Source organism: Rhipicephalus sanguineus, chromosome 11 (genome assembly GCF_013339695.2).
Source record: "Rhipicephalus sanguineus isolate Rsan-2018 chromosome 11, BIME_Rsan_1.4, whole genome shotgun sequence".
Taxonomy (NCBI): Eukaryota; Metazoa; Arthropoda; class Arachnida; order Ixodida; family Ixodidae; genus Rhipicephalus; species Rhipicephalus sanguineus.
The window spans coordinates 90,859,747-90,881,479 of NC_051186.1; the positions used below are offsets into that span (position 1 = coordinate 90,859,747).

The 21,733-nt window shown below is 49.1% G+C and overlaps 1 long non-coding RNA gene across 1 annotated transcript in view; it reads left to right on the plus strand.

The window, feature by feature from the left end:
• Window positions 1–21,418, plus strand: part of LOC119373225 (uncharacterized) — a 28,168-nt gene extending 6,750 nt beyond the window's left edge. The window contains exons 2-3 of the long non-coding RNA XR_007414353.1: window positions 21,133–21,266; window positions 21,332–21,418. This is a non-coding gene — a long non-coding RNA (uncharacterized LOC119373225). The remainder of the gene's footprint in view (window positions 1–21,132; window positions 21,267–21,331) is intronic.
• The last annotated feature ends 315 nt before the right edge of the window (window positions 21,419–21,733 follow it).

Sequence of the window (21,733 nt, forward strand, 5' to 3'; positions counted from 1 at the left end):
GTACATACCTATTTTACTTATGAAGGCAAGCGAGCGCCTAGCGGAATACTTATCATAAATTCATAAGCGAAACCTGTTGCCGCGGTTTTGTGTACATTCTCCTAAAGTTTTCGCCTGAGGCAGCACAGACACTTTTAAAAGCGGAGCTCTTTAAGCTTTTCGTTAGTCTGCGTGGTGTGGAACACGACCCAGCTTGCCTTTGCCACGTTAATCTCTGTGGCCCTGTGAGTGGTATAATCACTGATTAACTATTTGTTATATTCTAATACCCATGCGACGGTCCTGTGCGGTGGTAATATGAACTACGACGTAATATCGTTCTCACTGAACGAACATTACGGGACATCTGCGATCATGGGCGTCGGCAGGGGGGTGTGCAACAACGCGGCACTTGCGCACTTGTTTGCAGGACGAGAGCTGCGACGGTGATGCTATCTCCGTTGACGGCCTCGACCGCGCATTCAACAACGTGGCCTGCGTCGTACACCGCCTCGTCCTCGTTGAGGCACCGCGACCTTTCACAAGCTTTATCTACATATTTGTAGATGCTGGATAACGGTACCCTTACTAAAATATCGAAAGAAACACCCAAACTAATTAGTATCGTACGGCGGAAACAAGATAACGAGCCAGAACACTGACACATAGTTTCACTTTCTTACCAGCAATGCGGTCGGTGGCATCGACGCACTCGTCAGCCATCCGGGGGATTTCTCGGCCCTGTCGATTGGGCCGCAACTAAAACAAGTTCAATATTACACTCGAAAGCATTCATTGCAGGCGTTAGTTGACCGTCGCGAGGCTGTTCGCTCGACAAAGTTCCCGCCTGAAGCAGACGATCCGCATACAAGAGCAGCGGCTGCTGCAGCGCGGTTGAGAGCGGAGTCCCCGCTCTGTCATCACACGCGAGAGGGCGCCACTCCAAGATCTCGAGGCCAATAAGATGCTTCGCATCTAAAAACGCCAGGCCTCTGTGGAACACCCAGCAGTCACACCGAAAGTTGGAGGAGTGGTATTTCTAGAGCCAGTTGTATACTCTGGTGAGGCGACTAAGCGATGACCGAGGAAGTCCAGTTGTGTGACACCAAACTCGATGTTAGGGTCACTAACAACGAGGTCGGACTCGCTCAGTCTCGCCAGAAACTGACGTAGTTGGTCTTCTGAGCATCATTAGTGGTGCTGAAGAGCATGTCATCAAGGTAGGCAAAGCAGCAGGTAAAGCATCGTAAGATCTGGTCAACGAAACGTTGAAAGGTGAGTGGCGCGTAAGACCGAATTTCATTCACAGATATTCGGATAGGCAGAAGGGTGTTGTATTAGCGGTCTTGAGAATGTCTGCGGGTTCAAATGGAACCTGCAGATAGCGTTTCTAGAGGTCGATTTTGCTAAAAATGCTGCAGCCATGCTTTGCCGAAGTAAAACTCTAGTTATGAAAAATTTGGTACCGATTCGCGACAATGGCCTCATCAGGACTACGGTAATCACCGCAACGGCGCCAGTTGATCCCTGTCTTCTTCGGCGCGATGTGGAGTATTGAGGAAGAAGGGTTGGAGGAGACAACGGATAACAAGCTTAAGCATCTGCTCAAACTCCTATTTGGCAAGAGCACAACAATCTTGCGCGAGGCGACGATCTCGAGCAAATACGGGAATACCAGTCTTGACGATATGATGCGTCACGCTGTAGGCGACCGAGGATTGAAAGGACGGCGGTCGGAAGACGTCCTGAAACTCAGCAAGGACGCTTCACCAAGGATCGAGGGTGATTGTGCGCGCCTGGAAAGGCCGGAACGCTGGAGCGCGATAGGAGACGCCTTGGACGGCTTAGCTGGTCTCTGAGTCCAGGATGTGGCTGTGCTGCATGTAGACGACGAGCTTGTAGTGCGATATGAGTTCGGCTCCTGTGATTGCGTCACAATTTTTACAACACACTTCAAGACAACAATGAGCGGACTGTATGCTTTCCCTGGCCTAATTGTGCGTTCTATTCATTTGGTTGTGTATAACATATGGGCCCTTCTGAAACAAGAATTATTTCTGTCGTTTTTCCATACATGTAGCATGTATTACACGTTTTGAAGTACTAACTCGATATGGTGAAGTGGTGTACTTTACTCCTGGCTTGATTTTAACCACCAATCGAATACCCTCATCATGGTTCCTTCTATACGCTTGAAGTCCATTTTGCCTTTATCGCTCCTAAAGCCAACACTTCAGACAGTGAAACCCCATTGCTTTGAATATCAGGGCCGCGCCTCCTCTATTTTTCTTTGCCTGGGCGAAGGAGAGGAGCGCAATGGGAACCAGCCGTCTGCGTTAGGGCGGCAGCCGCTAGGCACTACCACTATAGTAGACCCGCCGTCGCGTCGTCGCACGCGGAAACGAATGCCGTGGCTGCACTCGAAGCTGCTATGTGGTTCAGTTTCCGGCTGGTTTCGCGCTGTTTAAAGTATAATGAAAACTTGTAAACAGAAATCATGAAGAGCTTGTCGTTCTGGGCACCCAGCTCCTTTCATAAGCATGTGTCGTTCGCGGCTATTCGATCAGGACGATCGCGCGTCGTTTGCTAGGCCCATACCAGAGAGTGCATGCCTGTGATGCGCTGAATATTCGTTTGTCACCGTTACGTTCGTTTGACTGAGAGTCGGTTTTTGACTGTCTGCAAGTGGGTTTTTCAAAGCAGCATTTGCGAGTTCCCCGATGCGTGCTACCGTCTGCTAGTGTAGCACCAGGGCTGGGCAAAGATACTTTGAAATTGTATCGCGATACGATACAAGATACTCTGGCAAGAATTATTTGAGATACAGATACAAGATACTCGTGCAATAATTGTATCAGATACGATACTTCCCAATTGTATCTTAAGATACTTTGATACATTTGCAAATTTACCATTATAGATCGATATAGTGAAGCAGCAAATACCTATTTACAAAAGTGTTTACTGGAAAATTTCTTAATGCGACCAACTCTGTATAATTTTATTGAAATGCCTGTTTGTATCCCGAAAGCTCTATCCTTCTTGCTGAAAGTATACTCGTTTCATTCCGAAACAACTTATTCAGACTTCTTTGGCTGATTAAAATGGCAGCTCTTTATACACTGCGCTGTCAGTGGTTTTTGCTTGACACTTTTGTAATTGATGGGTGTCGCTGCTCTACTTGGGGATCAGCTAGCGGGTTGCCATCTATTTGCAATAACACCATTACGAAGCTTCCGCACGACGTCGCGATTGCCGCTGTGCAGTCTTCCCTTGTCCATAAGCGTATTACCGTTTTCGCAATACCGCATCACCCGACAGTTGTAGAGCAGCAACGCTGGTAGCCATATTTCTTGTCACGTATCGTTTGCTGAACAGGACGCAGGCGGCGGCCCTCACACAACTGCAGACGCGCACGTACCCCAACCCCGCGCAGTGTAACAGACACTACCCGAATACATACCCGAAAAATATATGGAAGGTCTGCCACACTGAGGTCGCCACATTAACTCACATGCTCTGGGGCTGTTACAAAAATCCTCAAGGTGCTAACTCCGGAACCCTTCCGCCGCGGTGGGCCGCTGCCTTGCGCAGCCCCTGCCTCGGCGACCAACTTTGGGCTGTAGCAGGCCCGCGAGGCGGCGGTGAGGCAAGGCCTCGACGTCCCTACGTGGGAGACCTAAGGCCCGGTTGGCGAAAGCTCTGCAGGAATATCAATAAAGTTGTTACTAACCAAATCGTTTGAAGATGATAACTACAGAGTCAGCGCTCAAAATTCATTCAGGACATAAAACTGCAACGGGTTTTCATATTCTACTTATCATCTGGCGTAAAGCGTTCGTCAGCAACATAATCCCTAACGTGCAATCTTGTACCATTTCTTCTCCGAGAGGAGTTGTGCCAGAGAGAAACGTCTCAGACATATAGTATACCGACACAAAGCGTCGCAAGTTATCGCTGCTATTCACACTATTGCCACTTCTAGCTCTGCTACCTGTTGATTTCTAAAAGTAAAAAACAAAAAAATACGGTGACCTAAACAAGGAGAACGAATATAAGTGAAATAGCAGGGCGGTTCGGTATTAAACAATCATATTGAATAAGTATACACGTTTCACGTAAGCAGAACAAAATATTTAAAAAAGAAGTGGTTAACCGCGACTGAATGAAACCGATGGCATATAGTCTACCATCACGTGGCGCTCGTTGTAGTATTTTTGTATAGCGTTGAATTCGTTAATTAACTAAGTGCAATTATGCAACATTTTAAATATTCCCTTTAGTGCGCTTCGTCACGTAATAGTGCGCATTTAAAAACGACCGATAAAACTTTTTTGGTGACGTACATGCTGAGTGGTGAATGAAATCAAACCACGTGACTGCGCTCATGCGCTACCGTACGACAGCGCTCTAAAACGTGCTTCCACCGAAACAACCGGCGCGTGAACCATGAGCCTATCGCTTCTCAGGGACGATGGCGTTTACTTGCCGTGTGCGGCAGTCAGAAATGCGGACGCACTGTGGAGCCGATGCTTAGAGCAGCGACCGCTCATTTTGGCGCGGTCCACTGGCCGGTCGTTGCGCTCGATGCACGTTTCAGAGCGCTGCAATACGGTAGCGCACGAAGGCAGTAACGTGGCAATATTTCTCCGGCTTTCTTTAAATGCCGGAAAAAGTCTGTACGTAGCATGTACAGTGGGGATAGAAAGAAATTTAAAGAGTGTTGCGCGCTGTTTTCCTCATGCTGCGACCTTGGTGACAATAAAAAGATGCTAGAATGGTTCTTGATTGTATAATGGAAGACAATTGGCTTGTATTACCATCCAGGCTACATAGCTTGAAAAGAAATGCGAAACAGTGGATAAAGTAGATGCCGCACTGTTTGCGTTTCTTTCCATTCCCCCCTGTACGTTTCCACAAAAAGTTGGCTCGGTCGTTTTGGAATGCCCTCTACTCTACAAAGTAACGAAACGCACTTGGCCCTTAAGTGAATATTACACATGTGGCATAATTCATCTTAGTGAATTAACAAATTAAGCGATATATAAAAATACGGCATGATTTACTACATGACGATAAACCATGTCGTTGGTTTTATTCAGTTGAGGTTAGCCACTTCTTTGTAAATATTTGGTTCCAGTTACGTGAAGAACCCTGTATAAACGCGATCCAGGCGGCACCCCTACAAATTATGACAATAGAGCATGATGAATCGTCAACTTAGATCTTAAGGTGAGCCAAGAGAAAACTCAGTGCCTATAGAAAATAGCATGAAACGGCTCGTGGGGACGCTCATGAGAAGACGGAGTGCTTATTATTGTGTTTCTTAAATCCTCGTCCTAACATTTTTTTTTATGTTTTTAATAATTTCATTTAATATAAGGCAAACTCAATTTCGCTATTTTACTAAATCGTAAGCAGAATTTTTGTTACGGTTTACTCTAGGCACGCTTAGATTATTCTACTTTTGTCCTCATCATCGCCTTTACATAACGGTAAACTCACATGGATTCCATATATGGGAATAGTAGCAATGACGCAGGCAGTTAAAAAAATAAAAATAAAGCAGGGAAGGAATTTAGGAACAGGTTACAAGAGACATATTACACTAAACAGGCGGGCAAAAACTATACAGAAGCCCAGGTAATGCAAACGGAGGACGGCAAAGAGAGCACTGTACTAAAGGTCAAATTATCATTAAAAAAACTTCTTGAATGATTCAGCAGGAAGTACAAAGATACGATGCGCCAAAATATGTTCTGTTTCGTAAATGCTCGTCTCGTTCTACTGCATCTAGCATCGGCAACGGGGGTGCGATGGTTGTTATTATCTCATTTGTATATAAGCGAATCTCGTCGTATGTAAGTGAAGCTTACATCCACGATACATCCCTAATCGCTGATGTGTGACAGCAGCGGGACGCAAAGCAACCCCATTCTCGCATTCCTGAGACTGCAAACGAAGCACAACGTGAGAAAAACTTCGGTGACGACACGATAGATAACGATAACGCCACATCAGAATTTGAGCGGAAGACGCCGCACGCATTGGAGTACGCAACACAGTACCGTGGCTACGAACAAATGTCATAACACTGACACAACTACAAAGAAAGTAAACATCGAGAAAACAAAATGTCGGATGCGCGTAGATTTTCGCGCGCTAGTTTTTGTCGAGATGGCCCGAGTGCCATCACGTGACTGCTCCACCAATGGGGACGCGTAGACCTTATAGCATGTGCTCGCTGAACCACTCTGGCGGAAAAATATAAGAATGTCACTGTAACCTAGATTTATTCTGGTAGCTTAGTGGTAGCAGTATCAGCTGGAGAAGCGGAGTTCAGCCGACGTTTATTGTTTCGCTCGGGGGTGTTTCTATAGAAGTATCTTGTAGCTTAAGATACTAGATACATTAATGAATGTATCGGAAATACAGATACAGATACTCGTTTTGCGGGACGCATCGCGATACAGATACAAGATACCCAAAGAGTATCTAAGATAGTATCTAAGATACATGTATCTTCGATACTGCCCAGCACTGTGTAGCACAATATATGCAAGCGTGGAGTTCATGCGCTAAATAGCACAAAATGCCGCTAGACTGCTTTCAGGAATATACGTGATCACGCGTTCCCTAAAGCTTGTGAGAGTTGTATTTGTTCCCACCGAGAGAAAGCACCAGCTGGTGCCAGAAAATAAGGAACTATGTCAAGTGATTCCATCATTTCAGAGCTTGAACCAGTTAAATCATGGTGGTACAACAAACAAACAAAATTCACCTCCATATGCAGCGCGCAGTGCCCTCGCTGGCAGAAGGAGTGGCAGCTCGCAGAGGCTCGCGCTCAGGCCAGGAGAGATACCGCTAGCCAGGCGGCGCAGACACACGGCGCCGCGAAGAGCTCCTCCGAGCAGGCCCGTGTTTTCCAGCCAACTAGGCAGGGGCTGCTGTACTCCTCCATCGCTGGAGGCAGCTCAAACAACGAGCTACCAGCATTCACTCCCGCCGACCCCTCTGCGAGCGCTCGGCGCGATTCGGCGATCGCCGTGCTCGCAGCAGCAGTCAGAACAGCGCTGGAGTTTCTCCCGCCGAACTCCCCTGCCCACTCGCTGTGCGTCGCGGCTCTCGCCACACAACAAGCCCTAAACCAACATGGCTAGGGGCCACAGCAATCGTTCCAGGCCGCGCATCCTGCGATGGAATTGTCGCTCGCTGCGCCGCCGATACGCCGAACTTGCGGAGCACAAAGCTCTGCATGAATTCGACCTTCTCGCCCTGCAGGAGACGCACGCGCGCGCCGAGGACCTGACGCTTCACAACTTCATCGGCTACAGCAGACCGACGACGTGCGCGCTGAGCAGCTGCTCTGATGCGCCCTGCACCGACCCCGGTCATCCCCCTGGCTCGCCCCGAACTGCCCTGTATGTGCGCGCCGCCCTCGCGCACACCTGCATTCCCTGTGAACGTTTCTGTGATGACGCAGTGGAGTGCCTCGCAGTGACAGTGCGTGTGGGTGGTGTGGACACTTCGGTTGCGTGTGTCTACGTTCGCCCGAACCTCCGTTGTGATTACGCGTTTGTCCTCCGCCTCGCCGCGGCGCTGACAGTTGACTGCATCGTGTGTGGGGACTTCAACGCTCATCACAACAGCTGGGGTTGCGGACTGACTGACCTTCGCGGCCGGAGCCTGTCGGACGCGATCGCCACCACAGGTCTCTCCATTCTGAACACTGGTGAGCCAACGTTTGTGCGCCGCAACACACGCCCCTCAACGATCGATCTGGCACTGGTGTCTCAGTCCTGCTCGTACATCTGGACACGAGCCCCAGACACTGCCGAATCGGACCATTACCCCATCGCCCTCTCGCCCAGCCACCCGAGTCGCGGGGCGAAGCGCGTGTACAGTGTCGTGAGGTGGCGTGTTTTTCGTGAACTTTGCGCGAAACCAACGCTCGCCAGTGACTATTTCACTCACATAGCGGAGTGCGCGCGTTCAGCCACAACGCGCTATGTTGTGCCTGCCGGCTCCCCCTGCTCTGACGTGAAGCTGTGAATTTGCGCGCCGCTCGCGGACGCGCACAGCGCATTGCGACCCGCACGGACCGTGTCGAACATTGGACGGTACACAATCGCATAGATGCGCTCTGCAGACGACAGGCACGGCGACTCAGGCGCAACAGCTGGTCCGGCGTCTGCTCGTCTCTCAGCGATCCACGTCGCCGTAATCGCGCCTGGCCCATCATGAGAGGACTTCTCAACCCAAGGGCCCCTCGCCACCCTGTGCTTGCGATTGCGGTGGCTCGCGGCATCACGGAGCTGGAACTTTCAGAGCTATTAGCAGACGCGATTAGCAGACGCAGGCCACCGTCCGACCTTATTGCCCTCTGCGCCGACAGACGCGGCCGTCTCGCAGCAACTCGCTTGCCTGTGCGATGCCGAGTTCACTGAGCACGAACTCGCTCGTGTGGTCAACCGCACACGTCACCGCAGCGCGCCGGGGCCGGACGGCATAACTCACAGCATGCTGCGGAACCTCAACGGCGACCAGCGCCAACTCTTGCTCGTCGCCTTCAACGAGGTCTTCAACAGCGGCTCCCTCCCGGATACCTGGCGTACAGCGTTGGTCGTGCCGGTTTTGAAGCGCGGGAAGCCACCGCGCAGCCTCGCCTCATACCGGCCGATATCCCTGACATCGGTGCCGGGGAAAACCATGGAGGCAATGGCGCTTCATCGCCTCCAATGGATAGCCACTGCAAGCGGCACCTTCCATCCACAACAGTGCGGCTTTCGCGCCCTTCGCGCTACGGCTGACGCGATTGCCGCGGTTGTTGGCACCCTGGAACAAGCGCTACACGACCGGGAGACAGCCCTGCTACTTCTGCTCGACGTGCAGTCAGCTTTTGACTGTCTCCCCCACACGACGATCATCCAGGCGGTCTGTACGCTTGGTGTGCAGGGCAAACTCCTGCGCTACATTGACCCATGGAGCACGCCGCCATTGGACCGATCTCGGCCCAACGTCGGCAAATGACGGCAGCAATATTGGCCCCACGTCGGCAAATCACGCTCGCGCTACTTTCACCCGCATCGGCCCGACGTCGGCTAGCCGCCTTTGGGCCGATGCGGGCTTGCCGGCTTCGGGCCGACGTGGGCTAGCCAGCGTCGGTCCGAGACGGGCCTGCCGTTATTCAGCCGATGATGGCAAGCCGTCATTGGGCCTATGTATGCTAGCCGATGCTGGCGCGGTGTCGGCCCCGCCGACGTCGGGTAGCCGCCGGCGTGACCGTTTACACCCGTTATTATGTTTTAGCAGTGGTGGCTTACCGTGCGTTAAGTACGGTAGTACTGTACCGTCGTGGTCGGCACGTAGCTAGTTTATATGGAGACACCGGCGGTAGTTGCTCGATGCGTAAAGTAACCTGATCAGGCAGGCTGATACATGTGTTATAAAGTAAAATGGCTGCGTGCCGACCACGGCAGTTCGGTATTACTGTGGTTACTGTACTGTAAGTCAGCAGCGCTAAAATAGACTATTCGCGGCCCAACGACATTCATCGACTGCCATTGGTGCCATATTCGAAAAATGCTTCCTAATTAGAACGACTGCTCCACTGATGTCTTAGTGCGATTAAGACCCAAATTCTGTCGAACCGTGCAAGGCCGAGAACGAAAGTCAATATTGTCTCAAACAAAACTAAATTGATGAAAGGCCTGCTGCACCAACTACGCATGCGTCTGAGAAATTAAGGAGCAACACATTTGCAAGGTGATAAACACAAATTTATTCACAGATATGAACACACGCCAGCAGTTCCGGAATAATTATGCCATCAAGGAATATCTAAACATCTATAGATACCGTAGCCAACATCTAAAACAACCCCACAGCCACCGTATTCCTCAAAAAAAGCAGGACAATCCTAATCGAGAATGGGATCAGGCGCAAAATCATAGGCGTGAGCAGGGTTCCCCTTCAGAGGGGGTGGGGGGGCGAAGGTTCATCGCGGCCCCCCCCTTCCTATTAAGTCAATGTGTTTGGCAGACCTTGCGCCCACCTCTTCTTAAGTGACTACGGGGGCCGGCCGCCCCCCTGCCCCACTGTGCGCACGCCTATGCGAAGAGTTACAATCTCTTCAACGTTATGCGCGGCACATTCACTATAAATATTGAAAGAACTAGAACGGGCAAAAATAGGAATAAGGATTAACGAAGAATATCTTAGCTACTTGCGTTTTGCGGACGATATCGCGCTTTTCAGTAACGACGGTGCCGAATCACGAAAAAAATTCTGGAGATGTAAACGAAGGCAGCATTAAAGTAGGATTAAAGACGGACCCGAAGAAAAGAAAGATAATGTTAGGCGGCTTGCCGAAAAAGCGAGATTAAGAGTGGCAACTAGACTAGAAGATTGTGTATACGCGTGAGCTAATTACGAGCAGAGGAGCACTCCCCCCCCCCCCCCCACGTTTATTAAGTTCACCAAGGAACGGTAGGCATTCGCAACACATGACTGGCAATTAAATTAGCGTTATCCTTTAAGCGGGAATTGCAATTTTTTCAGTGATATCTTAAGGGCCAAAAAGATGGATAAACTGCTGCACGCGACGCGAGAAACATTGCGAGCGGTACCACAAGATCCCATGAACTCTACATCTAAACAAGATAGACACGCACGCATTCCTAATCTAAAGGTAAGATTGTAACAGAAAGGAATCGTGCATAAAAACCACTCACGTGTGCCCGTTGGATCGCTAAAAACACGAGCGAATAAAAAATGCAAGCGCACCATATCAGAATACACAAAACACGATGGTCAATAGAGAATACGCGATAAGAAGAGAACAAAAATCTGATGACACGTAACAGCAGTGAACACGCGGCCTTATATGAGGTGAGCGAGTTCAACATGGAAGCAGGGGGCCACTGGTTTCTCGCTGCGGTGATCTCTGCCGAAAACAATGCCGGAATCCTGCCGCGTATCCGTCTCGTGCACGATTTTGACTTTCCACCACACATGTCCACACACCGCACTTCTTGAAGAATTCTGCTGGTCGGAGTGAAAAAAACCTGCTCCCGCAGCTACGATTGTCCCTCCGTCTGGACGGCTACCCTACCCTGCCTGGTCAAGCGAGTTTCGCGACAATGACGCTGAACGAGGGGAAGGGAGGGAGGGGGGGGGGTAGAGGTTGAAGAAGACGAAAAAAAAATGCGAATTCTCCCTTCTTGAAAGCACGGCTCAGCCTACCACAATGGTGTGCGATCCCCCCAGCATGTCTATGGGCATGCCGTTTGAGAAAGGCGTTCGTCGAATTTTCAATGCATCACTTGTTGCCACATGTCGCTGCATGAAAACTTTGCGTACACCACGTTGGAGCCGCATTTTTCATCGTATTTCACGTGCCATAATAATAATTTTATGCGACTGTTTCTGAAAGCACGTGGGAAGCAATCGTTGAGCGAGATTTTTACTTGAAAAAGATATGTATGTCGCAAAATGGACGGCAACGAAGTGCAAATGCGAACTGACAAACACGTGGCAAACACGTGTTTGTCAGTTCGTTAAAGATGGTCAGCGGGCTAGTTGATTTGTAAACATTCAAACGACAAAACGTGTCTTCACTTCGCCCGGTCTTTTTTGCACCATACCTATTTTTCTCAAGTAATGAACCAACTAGCTCAGCAACACGCCTTGCTGAGCTTTTACTATTTTCATAAAGTAAAATTATGTGACATCACTGAAGCAAATGCGCTTGTTACGCTTCACCCAAACACGCGCGTGAGTAAATATGTGTAAACACAGAGATCGGAAACTGTCCGTGTAGTATATGAGCGCTGGCGCCACACATTCAGCGGCTGAAAGGATATAGCGCTATAAATATGATGACAGGCTCGATTTATGCACAGAATTAGTATTCACATAAAACTTCTTCCGCTAAAAGCATTCGTGCGGGAATGTTTGGGTGAATTTTGATGCTGGATACATTAGCGAAGTCGGCCGACCAGTGGCAAAAACATTTACGAAACAGAAGTACTTCGAATTTGGCCCATGAAGTTAATGGTATGTGTTATAACGTTTCAACATTTTTGATAGCGTTGAACAACTGGTCAACGAAGTGGCCATCTAATTTCAGTCAGTTATTCTTCTAAAGACCACCTTTTTTTGGTAGAAAAGTGACTGTGCTAGTGATAGTTGTTAGTCATTGTCATAGCAGAAACGAATAAGAGAATGCAAGCTATTCAGTCGGCGATACTTCGCGCCCCGAGTCGTACGTGCGGCATTAGCACGGTACAATATTTGAACTTTGTTATTTGTGCTAGTACAGCAATCCATGTAGCGGTATTCTACAGCTTAAGCTACAAATATTCAAGCGCCTAATGCTCTATTGCATTACGATTGTATCCTAGGCGGGCGAGCTGCCGGGCTTCTTCGGCGGGCTAAAGGTAGAGCGCAACGTCCAGGTTATTCTCGTCACTGACGGCCGGCAACACGGCGTCCAGCGTCGTTGAGGTGCTTCCGTGAACTAGTTTGAACGGCGTCATAGTGCGCCGTTTCTTACACTGCCGTGTTAACCTTCAGGTTATGTGCGGAAGATATTATGGCGTCCCATGTCATGTGTTCGACGTACAGTACATTGCCAGCATGTCGGCGAGGGTTTCATTTAGCCGCTCGGTGAGGCCATTCGCCTGCGGGTGATGTCCGTCGGTGACTTGTGTGGCTCTATTTCAAGATGGTTTGCGTTAGCTCTGCCGTAAAAGCCGTACCTCTGTCGGTGACGAGGACTTTTGGAGCGCCGCGACGCAGGAGGACGTTCTCAACAGGGCATGTATAACTGTCTGAAGGGAGACAAGAAAGTTCCAACATCGTCGATAAGCCATCGGCTCCGATGTCAGCTGAAGCACGGCAGAATGACGGCATGCTCGGCCCAATGTTGCCGGTGAAAACCATCGGCTCGGCCGATGTCGGCGAAAGTACGGCAAAACGGTGGCAAACTCGGCCCAATGTTGCCGGTGAAAGCCATCGGCTATGCCGATATCGGCGGAAGAACAGCAAAACGCCGGCAAACTCGGCCCAATGTTGCCGGTGAAGGTAATCGGCTAAGCCGATATCGGCGGGAAGACGGCAGAAGGCAGGATAGCTCGGCCCTATGTTGCCGGTGAAAGACCAACATTGGCTGAAAGGCGGCAAAATCGGCCCGATTTTGCCGGCAAAAGTCAGCGGCTCCGCCGATATCGGCGCCAGGCTGGCAATGCTGGCCCGAGGTGGGGCCGCGCACAGCCGCCGTAAAACCAATATCGGCCCGACGTTGTGTGCTGCCTGGGGAAGCCTTCCTCGCGGACCGCTCATTGACTGTCCGTGTGGGGAAGGCGAACAGTACGCACCGCCCTGTCACCACCGGAGTGCCACAAGGAAGCGTGCTGAGCCCGTTTCTTTTTACCTTGGCTCTAGCACCGCTCACCGAGTGCCTTCCCAAACAAGACGCTTTCACTGTGCACGCGGTCACCTACGCGGACGACATCGCCCTGTATGTGCGCGGCCCCACCCGATGCCTCGCCAGGGTGCGTAAGTGCCTCCAGAACGCCCTAGAGGCCGTCGCCGGGTTCCTGGACAGCATAGGACTGCGCATCTCGGCCGCCAAAACAGAGGCACTCCTCGTCCACCCGCGTGCCAGTGAACGGCGCACAACCCACCCCATCACACTCCACGGTGTTCCGCTGCCCTGGAAAACCCACGTCCGCTATCTTGGTATCACCATAGAGCATTGACTAAAGTGGAACTTGGAGGTGAGCCGTGTGAGACGTGAAGCACGCCGTGTCGAGGGTGCGGTCCGACGGATTCTCGCGCGAGGAGCCGGATGCCCGGCCTCCTTCGCGATGAACATCTACGAGGCCATGGCAATGTCCAAAGTGCATTACGCGCTTCCTCTGTGCAGCATTCGCCCCATACAGTGGAGTGCCATCGACGCTCACCATCGCCGAGTTCTCCGCATGTGTCACGGACTCCCGCGCGGTTCGAGAGTGGTTGCCACGCTCGCGGAGACAGGCGCCTGGCCGGCGTCACTCATAGGCGAACTGCGCGCGCTCTACCACCTCGAGCGCCTCCAACATGCACCGGATGGGGCCGCCATCCTGTCCCAGTTGCCGGCACTGCCCAACTCGCGTGTCGGAACACTATTCGACACGTTTGACTCTATCATCGTGGACTCCGCAACCGAGATTCCCCTGTGCCCCCCCCCCTCACCAAAGAGTGCCGCTCCCCATCGACGAGCTCCCAGGCGTGCGCTCGAAGCGCAACACACCGGCCTGTGCTATCGCGCAGGAAGCCGCAGCCAGAATGGACCAGGACCTTGATGGAAGGACACACTTTTTCACTGATGCCTCCGTGCTTACCAGCACGGTACCAGCCTCCGTGCTTACTCTGCGGCCGCTGCCAGCGCGGCTCGCCTACCGCGCCTCCTCCACCACGGCTGAGCTGGAGGAATACACCTTGCTGCCGACCTCATCCGTGAAACGTCGCAAGTCACACGCGCGACAATATACACCGACTCGAGGTCTGCCCTCCGCCACCTCGCCAAAGAGGAACGCGCCCGCCCACTCGCACAAAGTGTGGCGTCGTCACTCCACAGTCTGCGCGAACACGGATGCGACGTGGCTCTCCAGTGGATACCGTCGCACGTTGGCATCGCAGGGAACGAGGCTGCCGGTGACCTGGCAAAGACAGCACACGACCCAGCTGTTCCACTGACAACGTGCGCGGACTCCGTGGACTCAGCGCGCCGAAACCTTTGGCGAGAGCTCGTGCGAAACCACCCCGACGAGCGCACGGCCGCCGGCTCTCCACCACGCATTCTATCGGAAAACGTGCTGACCAGGAAAGAGCGGTCCTTCCTCCTCGCACTGCGGACAGGTTCCGTCTGGCCTGCTGAGCGCCGGCACCGCCTCCGCGGTGCGCCCTCGCCCCTCTGCAGTGACTGCGGAGAGAGGGAAACCGTGGCGCATCTCTTCCTTTCCTGCTCCGCCCTCTCCACCCACCGCGAAGCGCTCGCTCGTGCCTTCAAGCAGCTGGGACTTCCGTCTGCCACGGTAGATGACATTCTGCACCCGGTAGGATCAGCCCATCGCGTGCGCCCTGCACTGCGCACGGTCCTCAACTACATCGAAGCCGCGCAACTGGCCGACCGTCTTCTCTGAACCACGCCGACCAAGCCCCCAACAAACGGAACTCCCGTGGTTTTTTTTCCCTGTCATGTGCTTATCGCGTGTTCCTTTTTTCCCCTCGCCCCCCAGTCATGTTTTTAACTCCCCCAGGCCTCCTCCTCCACTCTAACTCTAACTTCTCCTATACGTTTCTCCCCTTTCCCCCCAGGTGTCGCGGTTGTGGTGTCCTCGCCTGAGAGACAGTTTCTGCGTCACTTACCCCCACTATTCACCTAATTTTTCCCAAATAAAGAATCTCTTTCTCTTCCTACAGCGCTGGCTGATGTGCGTGAAGAGACGCTGTTGCTCAAGTCTACAGTCGTAGTGCCAACTCTCAACTTGAGCCAATGTGATATCCGTGAAAAATGCGGCCTGTTAGTTGCTTGAGTTCGTCTTTGCATTTGTCTACGGATTGATGTAGCCTCAGAAACCGGACCCTCAGCTCTTTCTTTTGTCTTCCATTTCGCCTTTTCGGTAGTGAGCAATGTAGTGGCCGAAAGGCTGTCGACCTGGACGCTTTTGTCGCATTGGGCAGCCTGCCCAGCCTTGTGCGCGCATTATTGTGACACGGTACATGATGACTCTCGGTTGTTTCGCTGGTAGCGCATGTGGTGTCCATGGGCTCCGATTCTTCAGCTTCGGGACCTAATGTCAGCGCTGCATGCACAGGGTGGTGATCGCGAGGCAGCGTTGCTACTGGTACTACAGGCACTCGTTGACTTTTCGGACGCAGCACGGTCACGTTTAGCGATACTTGCTGAGCTTGGTTGAATTGTCACCTTGGGCTACAAGCGTGAAGGGTAGTCTGTAAAGACTGGCGCTACGGCATCCTTCTTAAGCGGCCGTTTCCGATATTCTATGAAATCTTCGGGTCGTAAATGACGGCTGCATATTCTAGTGTAGTTTGAATATGTATTAGGGGACCAATTATCCCGCCTAATTACTGCAAGCCACCTCTCCCGAATACCAGCGGCAGCTGGAATTTCACGGAGGGACAGCCGAACGGTGTATTAAGGCGAAAGCCCTAGCTGCCTCATCAAACGCGAATATTCACCGTCGGCGGTGTCAACACGAGTGGTGCGACAAATCATGACGTGATGACGTCACAGTTATAAATCTTTGTGAGGTCATCGTGAGGTCACATCACGTGAGGTCGTCATACGACATCTTTGCTTGGTCAAAATGGGCCGATCACGAAAGCAATGCATAACCATCTGAGGTGCAGAAAGCTTGCAGTGCCTCCGATCATTGAGGCTGTAAGAAAACCACGTCAGGTGCAGAAAAATCTCGGAAGACAGGGAATCTTCAATACATTGAATGGGAAGGGAAAAAAAGCGGATGGCTTTCGCCTTTCAGTCGTCTTAGATGAATGTATAAGGGGCCCTGCGAGTTTTTTTTTCTTGTTCAATAAAGGGAAATAAAAAAGACAATTGTGATTTATTTCCGTTACGTTCGCAGAGTGGAACACAGCAGTAACGACATACTAAGGCATGCGAATGAAGTGGCTGCAATTGCCTGAAATAGATAATGAGCCGCGAATGCTGTCAACTCGAATGCAAGCGCCGAACCGACAGCACGGCCTGACAGACTGCCTGCGGAATACGTACAGTGGGGATGAAAAAAAAAATGCGAACACGCGGTACTTACATTCCATGCTGTTTCGCATTTATTTTCAAGTGGTAGCCTGTATGATTGATGAAAAGACGGAGTCCTCCCTGATACAATCGAAGACCCTCTAGCGCCTTTCTACTGCCACCACAGTCAGAGCGTGATGAAAACAGCGCGCTGCTATGCTCGCGTTTCCATCCCCCTGTAGATGTGAAAGCCTGCGAGAAGCACAAATGCAATTGAACTCGGATGCAAACAGGAATTCGTGAGCTTCGTAATACGCGCGGCCGCCCAGTGCCAGCTTCCCATAGTTAACTCGCACAGCACAGACAGGCGGCAGCGGCGAGCGGAGGTGGAGCGCCCGCTTGACGGCCCAGTGAGAGCGTTTGTTCAGACACTGAAAAAAAATAGAGGAGGCGCTGATCACGGTGAAACCCTTTAATGGGAAGTTTGAGCTACTCAGCCATTTCCTCCTTCTATACACATGCGCCGCATAACGGCATAATGCGTCTAGCACTAGCAATGCCGCGCCACAGCGACTTACCGTAGACACGTCAATGAGGGCCGCTAAGGCCGCTGAAGGGGCCATCAGCCATAAATGTCGCTGCGGCGGTCGTGAACAAGCTCACCTGTTTATCTGTGCACGTTGCGCCCATAAAATTTGCTTCGATAACAGGTCGTGCCCTTTACCAATATAACTTATCTGTTATCAAACAACATTGAACGAAATTAGCTAAAATACACCTGTGTGCCCATCTGTATTGCATTTGAATCTATCGGAAAAGGTGATAGTGGAGTGCTTCACCGGCAGCTAACTGAATATACGTCCATAATTGACATCCTTATTCCATCAGCGTCGGCCAACGTGAAAGTAAGTGTAGCGAGCTGTGGACAACTGCAAGCTTCCGGGTGAGGATGTGGCATCTAGTGTGGCTTCACCACGTTCTGCGAGAAGGTGTGCAGGATTTACTGGCAGTCTACGCTTTGCGTGTTGCTAATAGTGAGGGAGAGGTCTGTCATAAATGACGTCCCAGGAACGTTCTGTCTGTTTCTACTGCCAAGAGTGATATCGCCACCGCCCTGCCCCATTTACAACTGTCCATGCTTTTCCCCGACAAGCACACTCAAGAGGAACTCATTACTACTGCCTCCCTCTCATGAGATATACGGGAAATTGACGCGCGGCAGCCATCTCTGCTTTGGAAAAGCCTTTAGAGATACAGATCAGTTGTTTTCACTGCTGCTGCTTCTTTGCAATCTATGCCTTGAAGTTGTGAAAGGATGAGTAGAAGACAAGAAGTGCAATAAATGCAACGAATGCGTGCTGAATTTTGCTGCTGTAAAAGAAAGAATCAGCTTAGAAATAAATATAATTACCCGCTGGAGACATCCTTACGCCATGCCCACGTAAGCCGTTTTCAAACGTCTGCAGTTTCGAAATTGCAGACTGATGACCTTGCGCTCAATAGTAAAAAAAATTGATCTTCACTTGCGAGCCCGTCCAAGGTTGCAATGCTTGTGTAGGCGTACAACGAACATGGTGATGTACTTAACCCTGCGTTCTCAATTAAGCTAAATGGAGCGCCTTTATACGACACCGTTGCGTTAATCTTTGCGCTGGAAAATCAGTAGTGTGTGCTAAATAGGCTTAAACCATTGTTCATGCAAGACGAGCCACAAATTCGACCTTCTGCGCTAAGCGATATTGGTGGCGAATATCGAGGACAAGAGTATGACAAATACAAAGCAAAAATTAGAAGATAGCAGCTTAGTGTTTATTGATGCCAGAAATTCATGTATGCAGTTTTTCTAAGCCATTACAAAACTGATGAAACCGGCTAGTACAACGTCAAACTTAAAGAAAAATATGACAAAGCCACATGGGAGCATGGAGTAAGAATGAAGACTTCAAGATGCAGTTTTATAAACTCGGGTTGCGCTTTCGAGAACCAAATTCCAGTGTCTCACTTAGTGATTGGTTTGTAATTTAACATGATAAGTGTATATGTGCATTATTCAGCAGATTCTGTAACCTCTGGCAAACTTGATCGCTTTGGTATCTCAGCAAAGTCTGTATTGTTTACGTGAATACAGCAGTCCTTCATTCTTTGCTCGCTGAAGTTAAAGTCCGCGGAAAAATTGTTTATTGAAAGTGAAAGAGCATATGATGTATGGTGTATTCTATACGTGATGCCTATTAGTTCTTGGGATTTCGAACTGCTATATATTACCAAACATGTAGTTCTATTTGAGACATAACTAATTTGCGACAGAAAAACAAATGAAAGAAAAATAGACATGACGCGGTCCTGTCGGTGTTCTTCACATCGTCCTTTGTTAGTTGTCTGTAATTATGTCTCACGTCATTTCGTAAAAAATAGCTCAACTCTCACCTCTGACAAAATTTATTTATATGAATCACTAAACAAACTTACCGTAAAAAAAATTGATGAGTGTGGTCCATGTTCAATTCATTGGTTCTATGCGACTGTAAAGAGATTCCAGCGGCTGGTTGGGCGCTGTAACCACCGCAAAATGTTGGTAAAAGAAATACGCAAGTAACTCGAAGAAAACACTTTACTCCTGGATAAATTAAATGTAAAATCTTTTAAATGAGGTTTCAATTTCATACCATACATGTGTAAGTATTCGTTCTTAAAAGCAGTTCAAAGAACATTGGGCAGGCAGTTTTTTTTTTCGTCGGCATATGCTCCCTGTAGATTGGTACCCATAATAAACAGTGTGCGTCCCAGCACATTATGCTTCTAGTAATTGAGTCCAAGGACATATTTTGCAGCTTTAATTTATATAAAAACTACACCCATGCTGCAGATAGCTTAGGATAGGTTACAATTTGCTAATACTTTACATAATGAACTCGTGTAATGCCAATAAATATTAAACGAAAGATAGGCGCACATGAACTTACATAACCGCCTTTTAATTTTTTCACGTTGTCTCTTCTCCCTTATATTCCATTGCACTTCTTCTGTAATTGTCATTAGGAGGTCAGCGCTTTATCTGTTATCTTTGTTTGACATTTGTCCGCGTTTTTATACGCCGTGCGCTGTGATCATAGAAGTACAGTCTGATATACGGGTTTTTTCGTCCAATAGATCAGGCGTAATTCACTAGCAGCACTAGCTACCTCAACTCTACCACCGCAAAAGCAATATCGCTTTTTCACACCATATGTAAAATTCTTAGCATTTGTATTTTCTAAGTCATGGTGCAGCACGATGAAACCAAGAAGTGCGAAGGAATAGCTTTTTAAAGGGACACTAAAGAGAAAGAAAGAATCGGTTTAGATCGATAAATTGTGCTCTGAGAACTCTCATGTGGTTAATTTCGCCAATATAGGTTTATTAATAGAAGGAAAAATAAAGTTCAAAGTTTCATTTTTAAATTTCGCGCCGCATTTTCCCCGCGTGACGTCACGGATTTCAAAGTGTATTCATCGTATTTTGGCGCCATTGGCTCAACAAAATTACCCCAAACTTCGTATGTTAAGTCTATGGCCCCCTCAAAGGCCAATGTACTTCATTTGTACCGATTAGGAACTGCGTAGTCTCTAGTAGGCGCCGTCCAAACATGTGACGTCACGGCATCTCTTGCGAGCGTCTTCTTGCGGCAAGCGTGGTGTTTTTGGTATCGTGAAAGAGTCCTTTACTAATATGAAATCGTTTTGCTCTTTAGTGTCCATTAAAAAGCGCAACATCTAACAAAGTGTAAGTTGCGCAATGCGACCTCAGTTTAATCATCTGAAATGTTCCCAAATTTTTAGGGGTTCTTGACATCACTATTCACAACAAAGCAAAACAACAGACACCATTTAAACATCCTATGGATGGGTTTGAGGTTCTTAAATATTCTTAAATTAGATTGTTTTTAAAACTGCATGCTCTGTAAGCCTACATACAATGCCACAGCGAGTTATGACTGCACTGGTATATGATACCTTATTTGGAACCGCTGGAACGATAAAAGACTGAAAGAAGGCACTGTGGTGGGCCCAGCAAATAAGCTTATATCATATGTTAGCGAAATGCGTCCTTATGCTTAATCAGTAGGTCAATAAAAGAAACATTTTTAGTGATAAAGGAATTTAAAATATATCCCGCTGTGTAAAAAGAGAAATTCCTAGAAAAACGTCCCATTTGCAATGGAATAACAAATAAGTTATGCTATAACGGCAGAATAATATCTCGGTGAATTTTCCAAGAGGTGAACACTGTTTCAAGTACCATCCATTTGTTTTTCTTTTCTATGATAATTAATCATCGCATCACCTTCTACAATGATAATTCGAATAACTGATTACGGTGTCAACATGAATGTTTTTATGTTACAGTTCTACACTGCAAATGCGACAATATTGACTATGCGGACAACAAAGAGAATGCTAACATGCAAAGTCGATAAGGTTGCTAATGCAACTAACACTTCCGTTTTCTTTGAGAGAAGTTATTGCTTAGGGGAGAAATGGTAAGACATTATCATGTGACATCACACATTGACCAGCTCTGCTGACACAATGCCAACACTCGTAGGGTCAACAAGACGTTGGAGGGGACATTCACAAGTGTGAGCCTGTTTGCTAATGGTACCTTAGACGCAATGATCGTCCACCCTCCAGGTAAGGGGCTTGTCATATCATTTTATCTAACCCAAAGTTTTCATATGGTCTTTGTAAATGTTTGAGATAACCATTATTAGAACCAATAGACAAGAAAGCCAAGGAAAGTATAGGGGATATTTTTTTGGAAATTATGAAGTAAACGTGAAGAAAGTTAAGTGGACAAAAATATAACTTACCGTCGGCAGGGACCGAACCTGCGACTTTAAAATAACGCGTCCGATGCTCTACCACTGACCTTGGGCAGCGGTAATCCTCCCGTTCACTTTATGGGGTATATATGTCCATTTCAACCTAGGAGTGTTACTCAGCGCCG